This window comes from Sturnira hondurensis, unplaced genomic scaffold (assembly GCF_014824575.4).
Source record: "Sturnira hondurensis isolate 20B ecotype Veracruz unplaced genomic scaffold, ASM1482457v3 Scaffold0010428, whole genome shotgun sequence".
NCBI lineage: Eukaryota > Metazoa > Chordata > Mammalia > Chiroptera > Phyllostomidae > Sturnira > Sturnira hondurensis.
The window spans coordinates 6,096,416-6,112,607 of record NW_028083059.1 but is presented as its reverse complement, the minus strand read 5'-3'; the positions used below and the strand labels follow the sequence as shown (position 1 = coordinate 6,112,607).

Here is a 16,192-nt window from a genome sequence, read left to right as displayed (position 1 = left end):
CTCAGTTGTGTTCTGGAGGGTGGAAGTCTCCAGGAATTGGAATTCTAGATAAATAAAAAATTACCTTAAAGATATTTTAATTCTAAAACCCAACTTGGCATAATGGAATCTTTCTCCAGTGAGTAAGACAGCATTCATCCAACAAGCAATGATTGAAAGCAAAGGGCCTGACTGTCCCAGATGGAGCCCCAGGAACTTGCAAAGCTCAAGGCTGTCCTTGGGACCATCTGTGCTCATTGTGTCTTGTTGACAACAAAATTAGGGAGACTGCATAACAATTTTAGTTGAAAGAATACCAGATAAAAGATAGTTTACCATTTTGTCCATTTTTACGTATGTGTGTGGAATGTCTGAAAATATGTCTAATAAGATGTCTTAGTTTTTTGGCACCTAGGGAGTGAAACAGAGCTTGAATTCATTACCTTCGACAGACATTGAGGGAGAGCCTTTGGTTGCTGTAGAGGGTCCCAGGGAAGGCTCATCACACCTTGATTAGCATGAAAATGCACAAAAAGTGGTCTTCCATTTGAACAAAAAGAACAAAAGGGGTTCTTACACTTCCTGGGCATTTATGTTCCATTTATGTTCCTGGGCTTTTTACAGGTTTCTGTGCCTTTCAGCTGCAAACCACGGATGTAAGTAAAAACAGTCTTGCTGCTGTCTAGCATGGAGCTTCAAACACGGTGGGTTCCTAACAGCTCTTTGGTGAATTAATGAACGAATGAATGAACGAGTGAATGAATGAATAGGTGAGGTTAAGATCTGAGTCCTAAACAAATGAAATTAGGATGATTGAATTTAAGGGACAAATCTTTTAAAACTCTCCGTGCTCTTTCTTCCTTTGTCTTTTTGAACTCAGATGCCTTCACTGTAGCTTGCAATTTCCCTTATTCTAGCTCTGGGCTCTTCGTGTCTTTTTTTTTCTTCCCAAGGAAGCCTGAGTTGAAAGACTTCTTGATAATTAAGGCATTGTGATTAAAAAGTTAGGACATTTTTTTAAACCAGGAAAACAAAATTTATGTGAGGTAGTATTCTGGTGTGCTGACATTGACTGTCGTAGGGAGTATGCACATGGTGTGCTTAAGGTCCATTCCTGCATCGCGAAATGCAGGGGCCAGGGTGCATTTGCGATGTCGGCAGTCTCAATGGGAGTGCTGTAGAGCACAGCAGCATAAAACTCCAAAAACCCATGGTTTGAACTAAGACCTTAGCTGAGATGCCCAGGACTGCCACAGTTTTTCCTGATGATGGCACAGCTGCCTATACATGATGTGCATTGCCATGGTGAAGGGAGGAAGTGGCCTTGAATTGGGAAGAAATGTGCAAATCATAGGAATTTCTTCCTTGGGGGAACTGGTGGGGAGATTGAAGTAGTTCCATTCAGTACAAGCAAACAAATAACAAGAACAAAACCAAAACCAAACAAAAAAAAAATCCTCCTCCCTAAAAAACTCAAACCTAAAAGACCAGAAATCTAAATTAGTGCATAAATAGGCCACACTACCACCACGAGAAGCTAACAGCAACATGCTGGAGTGGTGGTCAAGTTTATTCAATAATCTACAAGGCAAAGAGATCCTTAAGGCCCTTATCTGCAATATGTAGAAAGCCACACTTGAAGCTTCTACTCACCCAAATGCCCACTATACTGTCACTTAAGTGAGCATTCAATAATCAGTACTTATCAAATAACTTTTACTGAGCACCTTCTGAGTTCCAGGTGCTTTCTCACATATTGTCTTATTAAACATTCATGACAATCCTGAGTGGTAGACTTATTTTAGAGCAGAGGAAATGAAGATTCAGTGAAACTCACTGTCTTGACCAGTGTGGCTGCACTGCTGGGTGGTGGAAATAGGACTTTACCATACGAATTATTATGCTAAATTCAGTGCTTTTACTCACAACACAATGGTGGCTTCTCATAGATGATTGCAGATGTTTTGTTATTTTCCCCATAAATGCATTTTGGCATCAATTAAAAGGGAGATTTTAAAATATCCTTTAAAAAATACAGGCTGGTTTAAAATGGATTGTGTGTTTTTTAAAATCACGAACTGTGCAGAAGACAACCTAAAGAACAATTCCTGCTGACAATCAGTGGCATTTCTTACGTTGCTGGTTCCTCCATCACTATAGATCTGTTTGTTCACAGACTATTAATAGGATGTTGTGAATGATTCTTTGGGGATAAAATATCCATGATGTACCAGTTAAAGAGGAGAGTGTAGGAATCTGATCTATTAGTTTCATATTCTGGTTCCATTACATATAGCTATTTGAGAGGAAGTTGCTGAACCTCTCATGTAGTTTCCTGTCTCACAGGAAGTGATCGGGATAAAATGCAGTAATATAAGAAAGAGCTTTTAGCATTCTGCTTGGCATTGAGTAAACTTTCAATACACATTAACTATTACTATTGTGGACACTCTGGGTTCTAGCTTTTTGAAAAGCACATTTTCAATCACTGCATCTGGTTTATTAAATAACTGTTACAGGCCATTATGTTTTTCTTTGCTATGGTTTCTCATTTATGCTGCCAGGATGCTCTGGACAATTCTTGGGTATGATACTGTTAAGGCTCAGTCTGGCTTAGTAGAAAGTACTTCATGAATGGGGTGATCCAGGCTCCTATTTCATCTCTAGCACTCGCTACCTAAAGATGTTGTAAAATTTATTTAACCTTTCTAAGCTTCCACTTCTTCATGTGTAAAATGTATATAAAATCCTTCTTTATCTAATTCAAATAAAGGAATGCATATAAAATATAGGCCATAAACTGTACATTTATCTATAAAGGTTACTTTATTATCATCTTCACTGTCTCCGTGTTTCAAAGTTCTCGAATTAAGATACTTACTAGTACTCTTTTGCTGATATGGTGATAGTAAATTTTATTTCATAGAAAGAAGATGCACAAAAACAAAAGGACTAATGGATTCTTTCTTTGGTCACTGGCTCCTGTCTGCAGATGAGAATTTTATTCATATGTATTCACATGTGACTTAAACACATAGTGATTCTTTTATGGCTAAATATAAAAAATTTACAAGTGAAATGTAATTGCTATCTTTACTATTTACTCTAGAGCTTGCTCATGCTGCGATTTGTAAATATTTTATAAGGCAGGGTAAAATACAGACCCATAATTATTTCTCGATGTTGTCTGGCTCATGATAACAGGGTAAATTCTTCTATTATTTAAAAAAAGTTTTCATTGAAGGTTTTTCCAGTCACTCCAAATAAACTTAGCTGTGAATGGAAAAGATGCAGCTGATTGCCCTGGCTCCTTGAGAGTCTCCTCTGCCCTTGTCCTATTCTTCACTGAGTCAGGAGGAAGGCATGTGGTATGGCCAAGCTCTGAAATCATCTAACATCTCCTGTAAACTGTTTCTGTTAGAAACTTGCTCTGGTTTATTTTCTGAAAGCTTATTAATAAGTCAGAATCTAATCTGCAGCCTGGAGGTTTGATCACTTTGCTTTTGGCTCTGCCAGGGACAAGATTTTATTGCATGGTTGGCCTGTTGGCATGACGGTTCCTGAAGGGCTGCTGGTAAGCCAGCAAGTGCCAGGGGCACAGCAGTGTCAAATTCTGAAGACATGCTACCTCCCTTGACCTGCTGGTGGAGGATTTAACTTTTTCCAAAGTGCCCCAGGTTGTTCACCAGAAAGAGAGACAAAAAATGCTCCAGAAAACCTATGACAAAGAACTTCCTTCAGAAAGTGATGGGGTTTCAGAGAGAGAGAAAAGAAAGAATCTGTTAACTGAATTTGTTTTAGATGCCTGGGGACAACCTTCCTCAGTAGAAATGGTCATATTGAAAATTGAAGCAATTCTATAGCTCAGCAGGTATTCAAACATGTCTTTCTTCCAAAAGGGAAGAAGTGGTAATGAATAATGGAACTTCCTATTTCAGAGCCTCAGTCCAAATTGTCTTCATCTCATTTTGTGATAAAGGATCCAAAGAGTGATATAGTGCCATTCTCAGTGAGTTTAAGCCATTAAAATAAAAAGCAAATGCCATCTGTACTATTTTAATTATTTACGTCAGGGAGACTTCTTCAAGATGATGCAACAATTACAGGCAGACCCAGCAGTCAAACAATGCATTGAACAAAACATTCAATGAACACCAACCTGGCCCTGGCATTTACTGGGGTACAGCAAAGCACCATATTTAACTTTGCCAGCAGTTTACATTTCCATTGAGGTATACGAGGCATAGCACATGAACATTTAAATATTCTGGGTTCTCCAACACAGTAGCTACTAGCTACACATGGCTATTTCACTTTAAATATAAAAAGATGATAGTAGAATAAAAATTTTAAAGTCAGTACCTCAGTCACATCAGTCACATTTCCAAGGCTCAGGAGCCATGTGTGGCTCGTGGCTACCATGTCAGACAGCTCAGATCTGGAACATCTCCATCACTGCAGAAAGTTCTAGTAGATAGCCCCAATTTCTTCAGTACAGGGTATAGGAAACACGTAGCCAACATATATTGCAACTGCTTGTCAATTGAAAATAGTGAAAGGTCAATACAGGATGCAATATTTTGGAAAACTTTGATAGGGCCTTGAATTTATGGTTATTTTAACAGGTGGGGGCTATTCAGTGGAGAAATGGAAAAGGAATGTTTGGGAGAATAATAGCCGATATGGCTTAGATCAAATTCTTGTTATGGGCTAGAAAGGGATACAGACGAAAGGGTGGATTGGATAGAGGTTGAGGAACATGACTGTCAAACTAAGTTGCATGTTCTGTATTTCAGAATCCCACCGGATATTTCTGAGCAGAGTACTGACAGTTCTGAGGCAGTGGCACCATGCAGCAAACAATTGTTTCTTATGAAACTTGGTACACAGAAGGCCAATACTTAATGTTAGCATACCAATGCGAGGTCATCGTGTGCCCCACTGTAGCTTCAGAGCTGAGCCCAGTGACACTGTGTATGTGGGCATGTACACAAATGGACTTAGATCAAGCTGTATTTTTTAATAATATATGGGTATAGAGAAAAGCATGTTAGAACCTTCTCATTCACCATCACTGCATTTTATTACCCTGTTCCTTTTTTTCTTTCCTCTTGTTCACATTTGTTAAGCCCCTATTATGTGCTAAGCATTGAGGGTGCATAGATAAGACATAAATCCTTGTGCAAGGAACTCATGGTCTTACACATAAAGCAAGCCAAGGCCATTGCAGAGTGACCATGCACAGAGTGTGAGTGAGTACGGAGAAGGTGCACAGTGTAGCCGGGTGCAGGCTGGCTGCAGGTGTGTCTTCTCAGAGGAGGGCACCTGATCCAAATTCCAGAGTGCAGATTAATTCAGTGAATTAAGTAGGGAATACAATATGCAGAGAGGGCATATGAAATACAAAGGCAAAAAGGTTTAGCAGAGCGTTACCATATGGAAAGAGCTGGACCTTCTTTCCACCTGTGCAAAGACCTTCCGCCTTTGGCACAACATGGAGGAAGGGATCAAGATGTACTTATTTCTCGGTATACCCTCATGGCAGGTTAAGCAGTCGGTATAGACAACATAGATATTTACTCATTTGGCTAGGGGAATCATTTAAGTTGTCTTGACTTTCACCATCTGGCGATGGACGGTAGTAAATGTAAGGCCAAAGAGAATGTTCTGATGAACCAGATTCAAGTATCTTTAATGTGCCATAGTACCTCTGTCCTAGTCTGTTTCTCATATAATCATGGGGATTTCTACTGCCTTAGGAGTGACAGGCTAGGTTGTCACTCTCTTCACAAGATCAATGGCAAGCAACTTGGGGAGCATTTATGGAGAAACCTTAGCCCTTACAAATCACCCTAGAGAGAAATGATAGTTTTGGTTTTGTTGTTTTTTTTTTTTTTTTTTTTTTTGTTACACAGCCCTTACTTCTTTGGCTCTGGAATGACAGCATGCTTTTAGGAAAAAATACAAGAAAGAAAAAGAAATTAAAAACAGTATTAAACAAGAAACAGAGCCAGTCGGCAGTGTCTAGGAACAGAGCCACTGGAATTCTCTCACTTTATGAGTCAGAGGCATTGTCACAGGCAGTTGAAGTTTTCCTCCCATTTATGATAGGACATGACACTGTGAAAGGCCGCATGGAGTACCCGGGAGGCTACGGAGTTTGGAGTGGGATTCTGATGGGAACACTGGCTCTGCCCCTTCCCAGCTGTGTGACCCTGGGCGAGCTGCCCGACCAAGTCGGGGCTCAGTTTTTCTCATCTTTCACTTGGGAATGGAAATACCACCTTTGTACAGTTAATACAAGGAATAGAGATAATGGGACCAGCTTGATGTCTAGTCTGGTCAGACATTCAATAAATATTATCTATTATTATTAACTAGTAATGATGAATTTGAATTTCTCTCTTGGATGACTGTGAGCTACTTGTTTTCCTAAAGGATATCAGCCTCCAGGCATTATCCTTGTGAAAGGGAAAGAGAATCCCCAGAGTGGGGCCCTAAGAGAAATGGGGAAGTTGCTGGGGTGGGAGGTCTGAGTGTCACAGGTAAACCAAATAATCTCCAATGTAGCAAGAGACACTAAAATATCAGTAAGTGTGTTCTTACTATAAGAAGTAGCTGCCTATTGATGGTGAGGAAGTAAATCCTCAAGGAAGATGTTTGTTTGCTCGATGATCTCAATTAATGGTCATTAAGGTGAAACAGAATTATCAGCTCACAGATAGTTGAGCTAATTCAGGAAATTATCTAGGCTTTTTGTTTACTGGACTTTTTGCTTACTGTAGCCATTTGTCTATTTATAATATGATATCTAGTTAGTGGGAAAGAAGAGATCACTTCAATCTGTTCAACCTTCAACCTCCCTTCCTCTCTTTCTTGTAGTCTATCTTTCCATCCACCCATCCATCTATCTAGAATTTTAAAAACACCTAACTTATTCTGACATTTCTGCTATTATCCTTACTACTACAAAAAACAGAGGTGGGGGCCCAAGTCACGTTCATCTGTTTCTTCTTTTTTCCATCTGGGTTTTGAAATCACGCTGGGATTGTTTCTTCTTTTGTTGTTTGACATAACACATAACCAATACTGACAGTCAATGTGTATTACATAATAATTAGCAACACTGAAAGCACCATGTCCCAGGAGATCTTGAAGTAGTGAAGCAGGACAGTGATTCATAAACTGTTCCACAGAATACCAGCCCCAGGAGATGCTCCGAGTTTGGGAAGATTTGTCATTGAATCAAGTTAGGGCATACTATTAACTGCAATGTTTCTGAAGAATGAAAATATACATAGCATGTTACAGTCTTTGTGAAGTCTTGCAGTGAATAAGATTGATCATACGGCTTGAGTATTTCTAAAATTTATTTGACCACACAACCTTTTTCTGCATAAATATATATTAATGTCCCAGATGTCACAGTTGTGAAACACTCTTTGGAAAGTGTTGCAAAGGAGCATTCAAAGATTTACTCAATACAACAGTCATTATCAGGAATTCAATCTTTCTCCAGTTAAAATAGAGTTTTTAAATTGCAAAACCCTTTTCTGTGTGTGCGTGAGGAATTGTCTTTTGATTGGTGTCAAAATATGGACAAGTGAATATATAGGCCTTTTGGGACTCTCAAGCCATAATTTTTTTCTTTTCCCTTTTCTACTTATTCTTGACCTTGTCTGACCCTTTGAGACATGTGGAATTGTCCTTTGTATTCTAAAACACAAAAATGCTCTTGCTGTATCTTGGAAGGTTATGTGCTTATTTGTAATTTTACTTCTTTTTGACTTGGTTTTGTATAAATACCATGAGCCATTCCCAGATGTTGGGAGTATAATCCATTTATTATACTAAGCAACAATTGTGAGTATAATCCATTTACTATACTATACGGTTGCTTATATCCTATCATAAGCAACAGTAACAACATATGCATGAGTAGCATCATTCCGTAAAATACTTGGCAAGACCTCTGTATCTCTAAATGGTAAAGAGAGTGGTTATTTAAGAATCGTTCGTCTATATAAGATAGCACAGAGATGATCAATGACTTGCCCAAAGCCCCAGAAAGAGTCAAGGTGTTTTTGAAATTAAAACACTGAAGATTTTCTGGAAGAGGAGTCTCAGGCCACATGCATACCAAATTTATAGTGTCGTCTCTATTGATATCAGAAATAGCCTTAGAGGATTGCTCTGCTTCCTTGTGACTGTTATAATTTTTACAAAGCAAGCAGCCCTTCTCCGGTGTGCCAGGGATTTTTTCTTTATGGTCCTAATTGATCTCTGTCCCCCAAAAGATTCTGAATTATGCAACTATCTCAAGGCTTAACAAGCCATCTGCACACAGCTGAACAATGGGAATGTTCAATGGAAAGGTATTCCCTTTGGGTCCAGGCAGGGCTCTGGCTGCTCCCTGGAGAGACCCTGACCTAGGAGTGCAGGTTCTGGGCCATCTTGGTTGGAGAACCCTGCTTGGCTCATTTCTGCCTCCTACTTTTTCCCAGCTTCCTTCCCCTTCTCCTGTTGACAGGAGGGTCTACTCATAGCAGGGCCCCACAGCTTCCTTTTAAACGCATGAGAGCCCTTGGTGCTCTGTGTTTGTCTCTTGTCAACCCCCAGCTGCCGGAGTTTATTTGTCACTGAATTGAGCATTTAGTCTTATCCATTTCATGTGGGCTGGTGGTGGCCTTGGAAATAACATTTTCTGAGATTGCTTTGATTTTCTTTCTAAGACACTTCTAGATGCCTGGACATTCTCCCATGGTGCATTTTAGCCACTGATAGCAAAATGTTCTACCTTTTATCAGAAAAAAAATCAAACCTAAGGGCACCCTCTGGGAATAGGCCAGTTTTCTATTCTGAGACATTCAGCCCCCTGGTTCCCTCTACCGGTCAAGGACTACCCTTCCCACTCATTTGAACAGCAAAGGATTGGAATAAATTGGGAGCTGGAAGGAGTCCTAGACATGTTGTTTAACTAGGAATTGTGGATTCAATAGCATATTTTTGCTGCTGATCTCTTTTCTCCCTTCATTCTTCCAACCTCAACAATCTTGGCCATTTAAGCCCAAAATTTTAGCTCCACCTAGAGTCTCCCTTCATGTACTTCTTGGCCTTATCTTGTGTCTGCCTTTTAACAAGAGGCTGTTGTTTAAATTTATAGCACTGATGAACACCACGGACCCCGGACTTTAAGAATGAATAGTTGCTAAGTAGAGCTCTTTAAAGAAATCTAATGATATATAGTCATCGCTTTGAATTTATGAGCCAAGGTTAGGTGTATCTTCAGAGTGCACATGGCAGTAATTGGAGCAACATACTAAATGGGATGACAACTACCCAAATGCATCCTGGCTGTCGGAGGATGGTGCTCTTCAACCAGCTCTCAAGATTCACTGTCCTCCTGTTGAACTGAAGGCAGCTATGGCTCAGTCACTCTGCTTCTGGGTAGCAAAATTTCTGCATAAACTAGCCACAGTTACCCTAGTACATGAAGTCTTAATTAGGGAGGCCATTGGCCCAGACTTTCAGAAAAACAGCTGTTTTATCTAGCTAACAGAGGGGAATGGAGAAGCTCCCCAACAGACTGGATCCACTTTATTTCCCAGAGAGGCCAACAGATGACATCCACACCCAAGCCTACTCAGTTTGAGTTGGAAAAGTAGCATATGAAGTGATTAATTGTCTTTAATCTCAGCACATCAAATGATGCCAATGCCTAAATATCCTGTGATGTAAACACACCGATAGGGAGCTTAAGAGAGGCAGTCTTTAAGAAAGACTTACTTAAAAGAATGTTTTCACAATGATGCTTAGTCATAGACGATGTAAGTTTTAGCATACAATAAATCAATTTCAGAAACACAATTATTATTTCAAAGATATGCAAACAATTGTCAGGCATGTTTTAGAGGAAAGTGAAGATACATCTGGGGTAACATCTGTCCACTTATATAGGGTAAATTGTTTCCAGAAATGCTACGTGAATAGTCTTTTCTACCTTCATCATTTGCTATATGGGAGTGACTTTATATTCTACCAAAAATTTTACTGTGATCTTAGCAGAGAACATTTTGATGACATAGAGTTAGTATGCTGAGCTAGAGTCAAGTATAAATGAGGTCAAATAGGGCTCTTTCCCTATTTAAAGTCCCGTCAAGGGTTGAGAAGGGTTTTGATAAATATAATGCTTATAAAGTCTTCACCCATGTGAGCCAGTCCTCAAACGGTGTTGAACCAACAGAAGTTTGACCCAGATAGGGTCTCCTCACGTGCCAAACATTGGAGAGGGACTTGGTTCAGACTATCTCTTCTCCGGCATTGCAAACACTCTCAAGTGCTTCCCTCTTCTGTTTTCAGAGGGATAATAATCCCTCTCAGCTGCACCATCCAGTCTCTATTCTCTCAGTCCCTTGATGGCCCCTCCTGTCTGTCACAACACATCTCACGCCTACACCTCTCAACGAGTATGTCCCTCAAAGTTTCCTCTGACTATCCATTATACATATTTTGCCATTTTTGTCATTAGAGACCTGGGAATGGGCAAGTGTTTACTGGGTGGGGAAAGAAGAAGGTTATGCTGTAAACTCTTCACAGAATGATACACTTGTTCTGTCACACACATATTGGAACTAGGTTTTTAAGCCTGCTGTACAAAATAGTATAATTTCTAATATTTGGGTAAGTGTGAGAGGACTAGCGAAAGTATTGCGGGCAGGAAAACGGCTCAGCCACTGATGAGGCTAAAGAACTCTCCTACACTTCCTAAAGCAAGGGAGAATCTTACATTCGATATATTCGAGATTTGAGTACCTATAAGTCCCTATAGACTTGTTATAAGGATTTTTCTGGACCGAGTAAAGAAACATAGATATTTTATATCTAGCTCCCCCCATTCACTCACCCACGCAACACATTTATATTATGTGCCAGGTTCTGGAATGGAGAAAAACATACAAAGTCCCTGTGATGATGTCAATCAGTGACTTCTCTCTTCAAAGGGGTTTGGATCAATGTCTCTAGATGTTCCATCTTAGAGGTACTACCAGGTTATGGCTTCTGAGAACCCTACATGCCAAGTTCCAATGGAATTCTCGGTATAGTCACAGACATCTGCGATGCACACTGTGTGGGGAAGAGCACTACAGTTATACAAGGCAGAGCGCTGGCTGGAGGGAGGGCTTGGCTCCGTGAACTCCAGCCCTGGTTCTACTACACACGTCTGGGTGACCTTGGGCAGTACATTAAGCTCTCTAACCTCTTCTCATCTGTAAAATTAAATTCAGTTAAAATTAGCTCCAAAGATCCTTCCAACATTTATAGTCAGTGATTTTCTAAATAAGTTTTTTAATCCACAAGAAGTTAGAATAGGGACTAGGTAAATAAAATTACTTAGAAACGTCATTTCAGAGAGCCTATTGGAGGCAAGCAGCAACTTTAAATTACCTTTTTTCCTTCTGGATTAAGCTTTAGTAAATGTAAAGCCTTTTTATTCATTGAAGTAAAAATTTACATCCTGTTTAAGAGAAGTACGAGACTTTGGTAATTAGAAAAGCCACAAGTATGAGTGGTACTCTAGAAACTTGATCCAAGGGAGTTGAGAAGAGATTTACTCTAGTGAAACAAAAGAGGGATAGCAGGAGAGGTCACAACTGCATTTGCAAATCCTGTGCTGAGGGGCAGAAGGGCAGCATTTGTTTTCCAGGGGAGACAATGGAAGTGAGCCCAAAACTAATGGAGGAGATGGAAGGTGAACCATCAGGTGTCTTTCAATATTTTATATAATCAGCTATTGGTGTTGGGAGTTGCTTTTGCTACATTGCTACATTGTAGCTACAATGCTACGTTGATAAGTTGGCATTCACAATGATCTAACTGACTACTCTATGATCAGTTTTGGGACCATTTTTGTTTCAGTAACTGCAGTTTGATACCAAGCAATTTCAATGGCTTTGTGGATTTGCATACAGAGGGCCCCCAGATTACAGACATTCCGACCTTGACCTTGCCTGACTCCCTTCCTGCAAATCTATTTCCTTGAGGAAAGAATATACAGAATTTCCTTCCTCAAACAGCAAACACAGTTACCAAAGTGATAGCAGAATGTCAGATTAGCGCCTTCTCTCTGTTGGTGCTGAAATGTGCTTAACTCTCACTCTTTACTCCTCATCTTTCTAAAAATGGGAAGTTCAGCAGAGCTCTAACTTCGTACTGTAGGGTGTAAACTGCTGCTAATGACTGTCAGGTCATTGGAAGATCTTTTTCCTTATGTCTTCACTATTTTGTAACAGTGTGTGAGTTGGTCCTTAAAAAACACTCTGGATGCTTTGCGTTAGTAAGGGGCCCTTTTCACAGAAAGCTAAAGAGGGTCTCTCAATTCCAAAGGGCATCCTTCTCCCGTTAACCTCCTCCTTTCTTCTCCTCTTGTTTTTCTTTTCACTCAATAGTTGGAACAATGTATCTCTTCAAAGAGAAGACTGCATTCTAGTCTCAAGATTCATATCTCCTTTAAATCGTGTATGTCAGTGTTTATGGGGACCTGGTGGCTCAGAAAGCCTAGTTAAGAAGAAAGACCTAGTTCTCAGAGGGTTACTTGAGGACTGAAGGTTGAAAACTAGGGCTGCAACTCAATCACTCTGCGGATTGCCATACCGAAGTGGATGACAATGGGTAAGAAGGAGTAAATTGCTGCTCCTAAATTTCAAATGATCACCCAGCACTGGGTCCTTGGGGAGAGTTAGGGTTGCTTTTTTTTAATGTAAATCACCCATCAGTTAAAAGTATGTTCTGAGGGTTTTTATACCCATGATGTAGCTTTTAAAATTATGATTGATAAAGTTGTGTGGGTTTTAATATGGGGCAGGCCTGCGATCTTTCTGGTCTTTAAAATTGAACTGTCCTCTTCTGCTTGAGGAGGGCATGGTAGAGCTGCATCTTAACTTCTTATTGGAAATGCCTTATTCTCATCGGTTTAAGAAAGAAAAACTAGAGCAGACATGGATTTTTGTTCTTCCTCATCTCCTCATATCCCACCTAAATAATGGCAAAAAGAAATTGCATTTGTAACAGGGATTCTGATCTTTCCCTTCTCCTGGGGCACATCCTAGGAGCAATTCCTCTCAGCTTCCCTTACAATTCTCTACGTATTCCCATTCCCCTTTCCTTGATTTTGATTCACAAATGGAAATGCAGTGGGATATACTTTCTGATGATGAAAGGAATATGATTTTGTACCTTTGGGAGTTGCAGAGAATCTAAAAGGTGTGTTTCTCTAGGTGTAGCAGGCCCTTGAAATCAGCAGAGCATCCTCCCCGTGTCTCTAGTGAACCCAGTGCTACTCACCTTTTCTTTTCTGGGAAACAATAAAGAAGTCATTCAAAGCCTGCTGGAATGATGGTGCATAGTTATGGCAATGGACCCAATCTCGGGGCAGCCATACCATGGCATAAAGAGGAGGTTCACATTGTATCTCCACATCTTAGGCAAAAGGGGAGACACTGGGGTAACTACATGACTAGTTACCACTGACTAGTTTTTTAAAACATTTGAAGGAAGTATCATCTTGACTGAAGGAAGAATCACTTTAAGTATCTGGTAAAGGCCCCTGTGGAAGGTAGATCATATGCAATCTAGGATACTCCTGCCCAGTTATTCAGGGCGTTGAACTTGATGGCATGAGGGGAAGGCAGTTACTGTTAAATGTTTCAGAGCTCGTGGAACGGGTCAAGTGCCAGGAAAAGCAGAAGCAAACCCTGGGAGAACACTTTGCATCACCAAACTTAGGAACAACAGGGAGTTCTTTTACACTGGGAGCACTATTTTTTTTCCTCGCAGAAAAGATAACTTCTCCCAAGGGGATCTGCTGAACGAAGCCGTGTATTTCACCCTTGTGATGATGGGCATGAATCCGGCACTACCATAAAAGAAGAATGAACTTGGACATACCACACGCTTGGTTTGGCCTTGTCCCATACCTGTGCTCTTGTCACGGTTGATCACTCACTCACATCAGATATGAAGCAAGCTGTCTGCACTGTGGCTCGAGATAAAAGCTATTTCAATATGCCCAGGTCACATATTATCTTGGCCAATAGTAATTTTATATCATTTTCTTAAAAGAAACCACACTCCTTGCAATAATTTTTTCCCAATGAAACAAAATTTCACATGACAGAAAGCTTTACATATAACTCTTTCATTTGAATAATAGCATTGAATCCCCTCCATGCCAAACAGAATTTTAAAATCTTTATTATTTCTTTTGCTATGCAAACCATAAGGAGAATAAGTTTGGAAGACCCTCAGTTAAACTTCTAATAATTCTTCTACTCTCTTTAATAGTGGAAGCTTTTTACAGCTTTTGTGAGTTTTTCCTTTTCAAGTTAAACAATATAAACAAACCAAAAAAAAAAAAAGAAGCGAAGCTTTTCCTCTCTTACTTTAAGAACCTTAAGAGCTGAAATAGTGGTTTGGTTTCCTGACTGCCAGCTTTGATTTGCCGTCTGTAAGCGGGCTTGTGCAATTCCCTGGAGGAAACATTGGAGGAGAGTTTTTCTCCCACATGAGAGAGTTTCATCCCACACAGCCCACAGATTTTGATGGCAAACTTCAGGGACCAAGCGTCTGGCTTTACAGAAGTGGCAATGGAAGATGTTTTTCCTTCCACAGGTGCACAACGCTCCTTCTCAGACCTCAGAAATAAGAAGACATCAGTCTTTAAAAACGAGGGTAGCTCAACCACTGGATATCTCTGTAAGAACTGGGTGCCAGTCAGGTCAATATTAATTTACTAGATGAGGGCAAAGAAGGTGGCAAGCAGGGGTCAAACCTCGGAAGCCTTCTGGCCGATTTTCTTTGTAACTGTCTGGTGTATACAGGAGTACTGTATAATCTGGCCTGTATTTTTCTCTATTGTGAAACACATTGAAACGCTTTATGTTTAGGTGTGTGTATAGAAATTCATGAAGTCCTTTTATATACTTTCTTCCAATCCAATTCTCATTTTAGGGTGTCTTAAAAAGATAGATTTGTGAGCACATTCTGCCGCGGCTTGTAAACTTGGATTTGCTCTCTCCTATCTACCACCCACCTGATTGCCATCTCTGTGGAAAGGGCACCCGTTCACAGAATCATTTTTTCCAAACACTTAAACCTGGAAAGATATTTTTTAAAGGACTCACAGAAGCTGTCTTGGGGTTTTGGAAAACATTGCAAAATTGTTAGCAGACCTTTTGACTGTGCTATTTTTAGGAAACTAATTGTGTTCTTTTAAAGCACATTTTTGACAATGGGACAAAGTTTTCCTTGCCCCTACTGATACGTGAGATATTTTACAATGAAAAATGTCAGTAAAACACCCCAAACGGATACATTTTAACCTCACTAACAGTCAGCACCAGAGGAAAAGTGATTTAAGAAGAGAAAGGGTTTTTGCAATATTTATGCTTCTGTTTCTGCCCCAAATGAACTTTTTATTTTACCGTTCAAACAGAAGTTTGTTTCCAAACCAGTTGGTAGTTAAGGGAGCAGCTGATCTGGCATCCCTAAGAACCAGCTCTAACCAAGCAGTACGTGCGCTGACTGACCAGAGGAGACTTCCTCCCAGCTGAGACCCCTAGGAGGTCAGATGCCTGCAAAAGTGTTATCTTACCTTGAGCACGTAAGGTCCAGGAGAGAGGCTGGGGGCTCCCACAGGAGACGACCACGAAAGGGCTCTGATCCGGTGCTGGTAACATGCACTTGGCTTTTATGGGCAGGTGGGAGGAGTCGCTCTTCATAGTAGGTGGGCAGGGAAGGAGCCACGGGCGGGCAGCCCCGGGAGGAGCTGGACACCCTTCTCTGGGGAGGGGCGGAGAGGGCAGAGCAAGGAGCCCGAGAGAAGGAGGAGAGATGGGGGGCGGGGAGGGGATGCCGCAGCGGAGGGAGGAGTGGACACCGGAGAGGAAGGAAGAAGGAAAACAACGAAGTACAGAAAGGGATGTAGACCACATGTGGAGAAAAGGTTGCGGAGGAAATTAACAGGAGACAGAGAAACACCAAACACGCAAGATTGGAAGGAAAGGGGAATCGAAATTATTGTTCGTTTTGATGGGGCGAGGTGGGGGTGTGGGTGACTGCTTTCATTGAAGGCGGATTGGAAAAGCTAAATAACGGTTCAGGCAAACTGAAGCGTTCCTAAGCCGGGCAGAGGAGGGGAAGCCGGGCGGCCGCGACG

The 16,192-nt window shown here is 40.7% G+C and overlaps 1 protein-coding gene across 3 annotated transcripts in view; it reads right to left on the bottom strand.

The window, feature by feature from the left end:
* The window catches only part of COL8A1 (collagen type VIII alpha 1 chain), a 157,717-nt gene extending 141,875 nt beyond the window's left edge, over positions 1-15,842 (bottom strand). For 2 of the 3 annotated variants that reach the window (XM_037058924.1, XM_037058922.1), the window contains exon 1: positions 15,629-15,842. The gene's annotated coding sequence lies outside the window, so the exon portion shown is untranslated. The remainder of the gene's footprint in view (positions 1-15,628) is intronic. The other variant, XM_037058925.1, reaches the window with a different exon arrangement.
* Between the last annotated feature and the right edge of the window lie 350 nt (positions 15,843-16,192).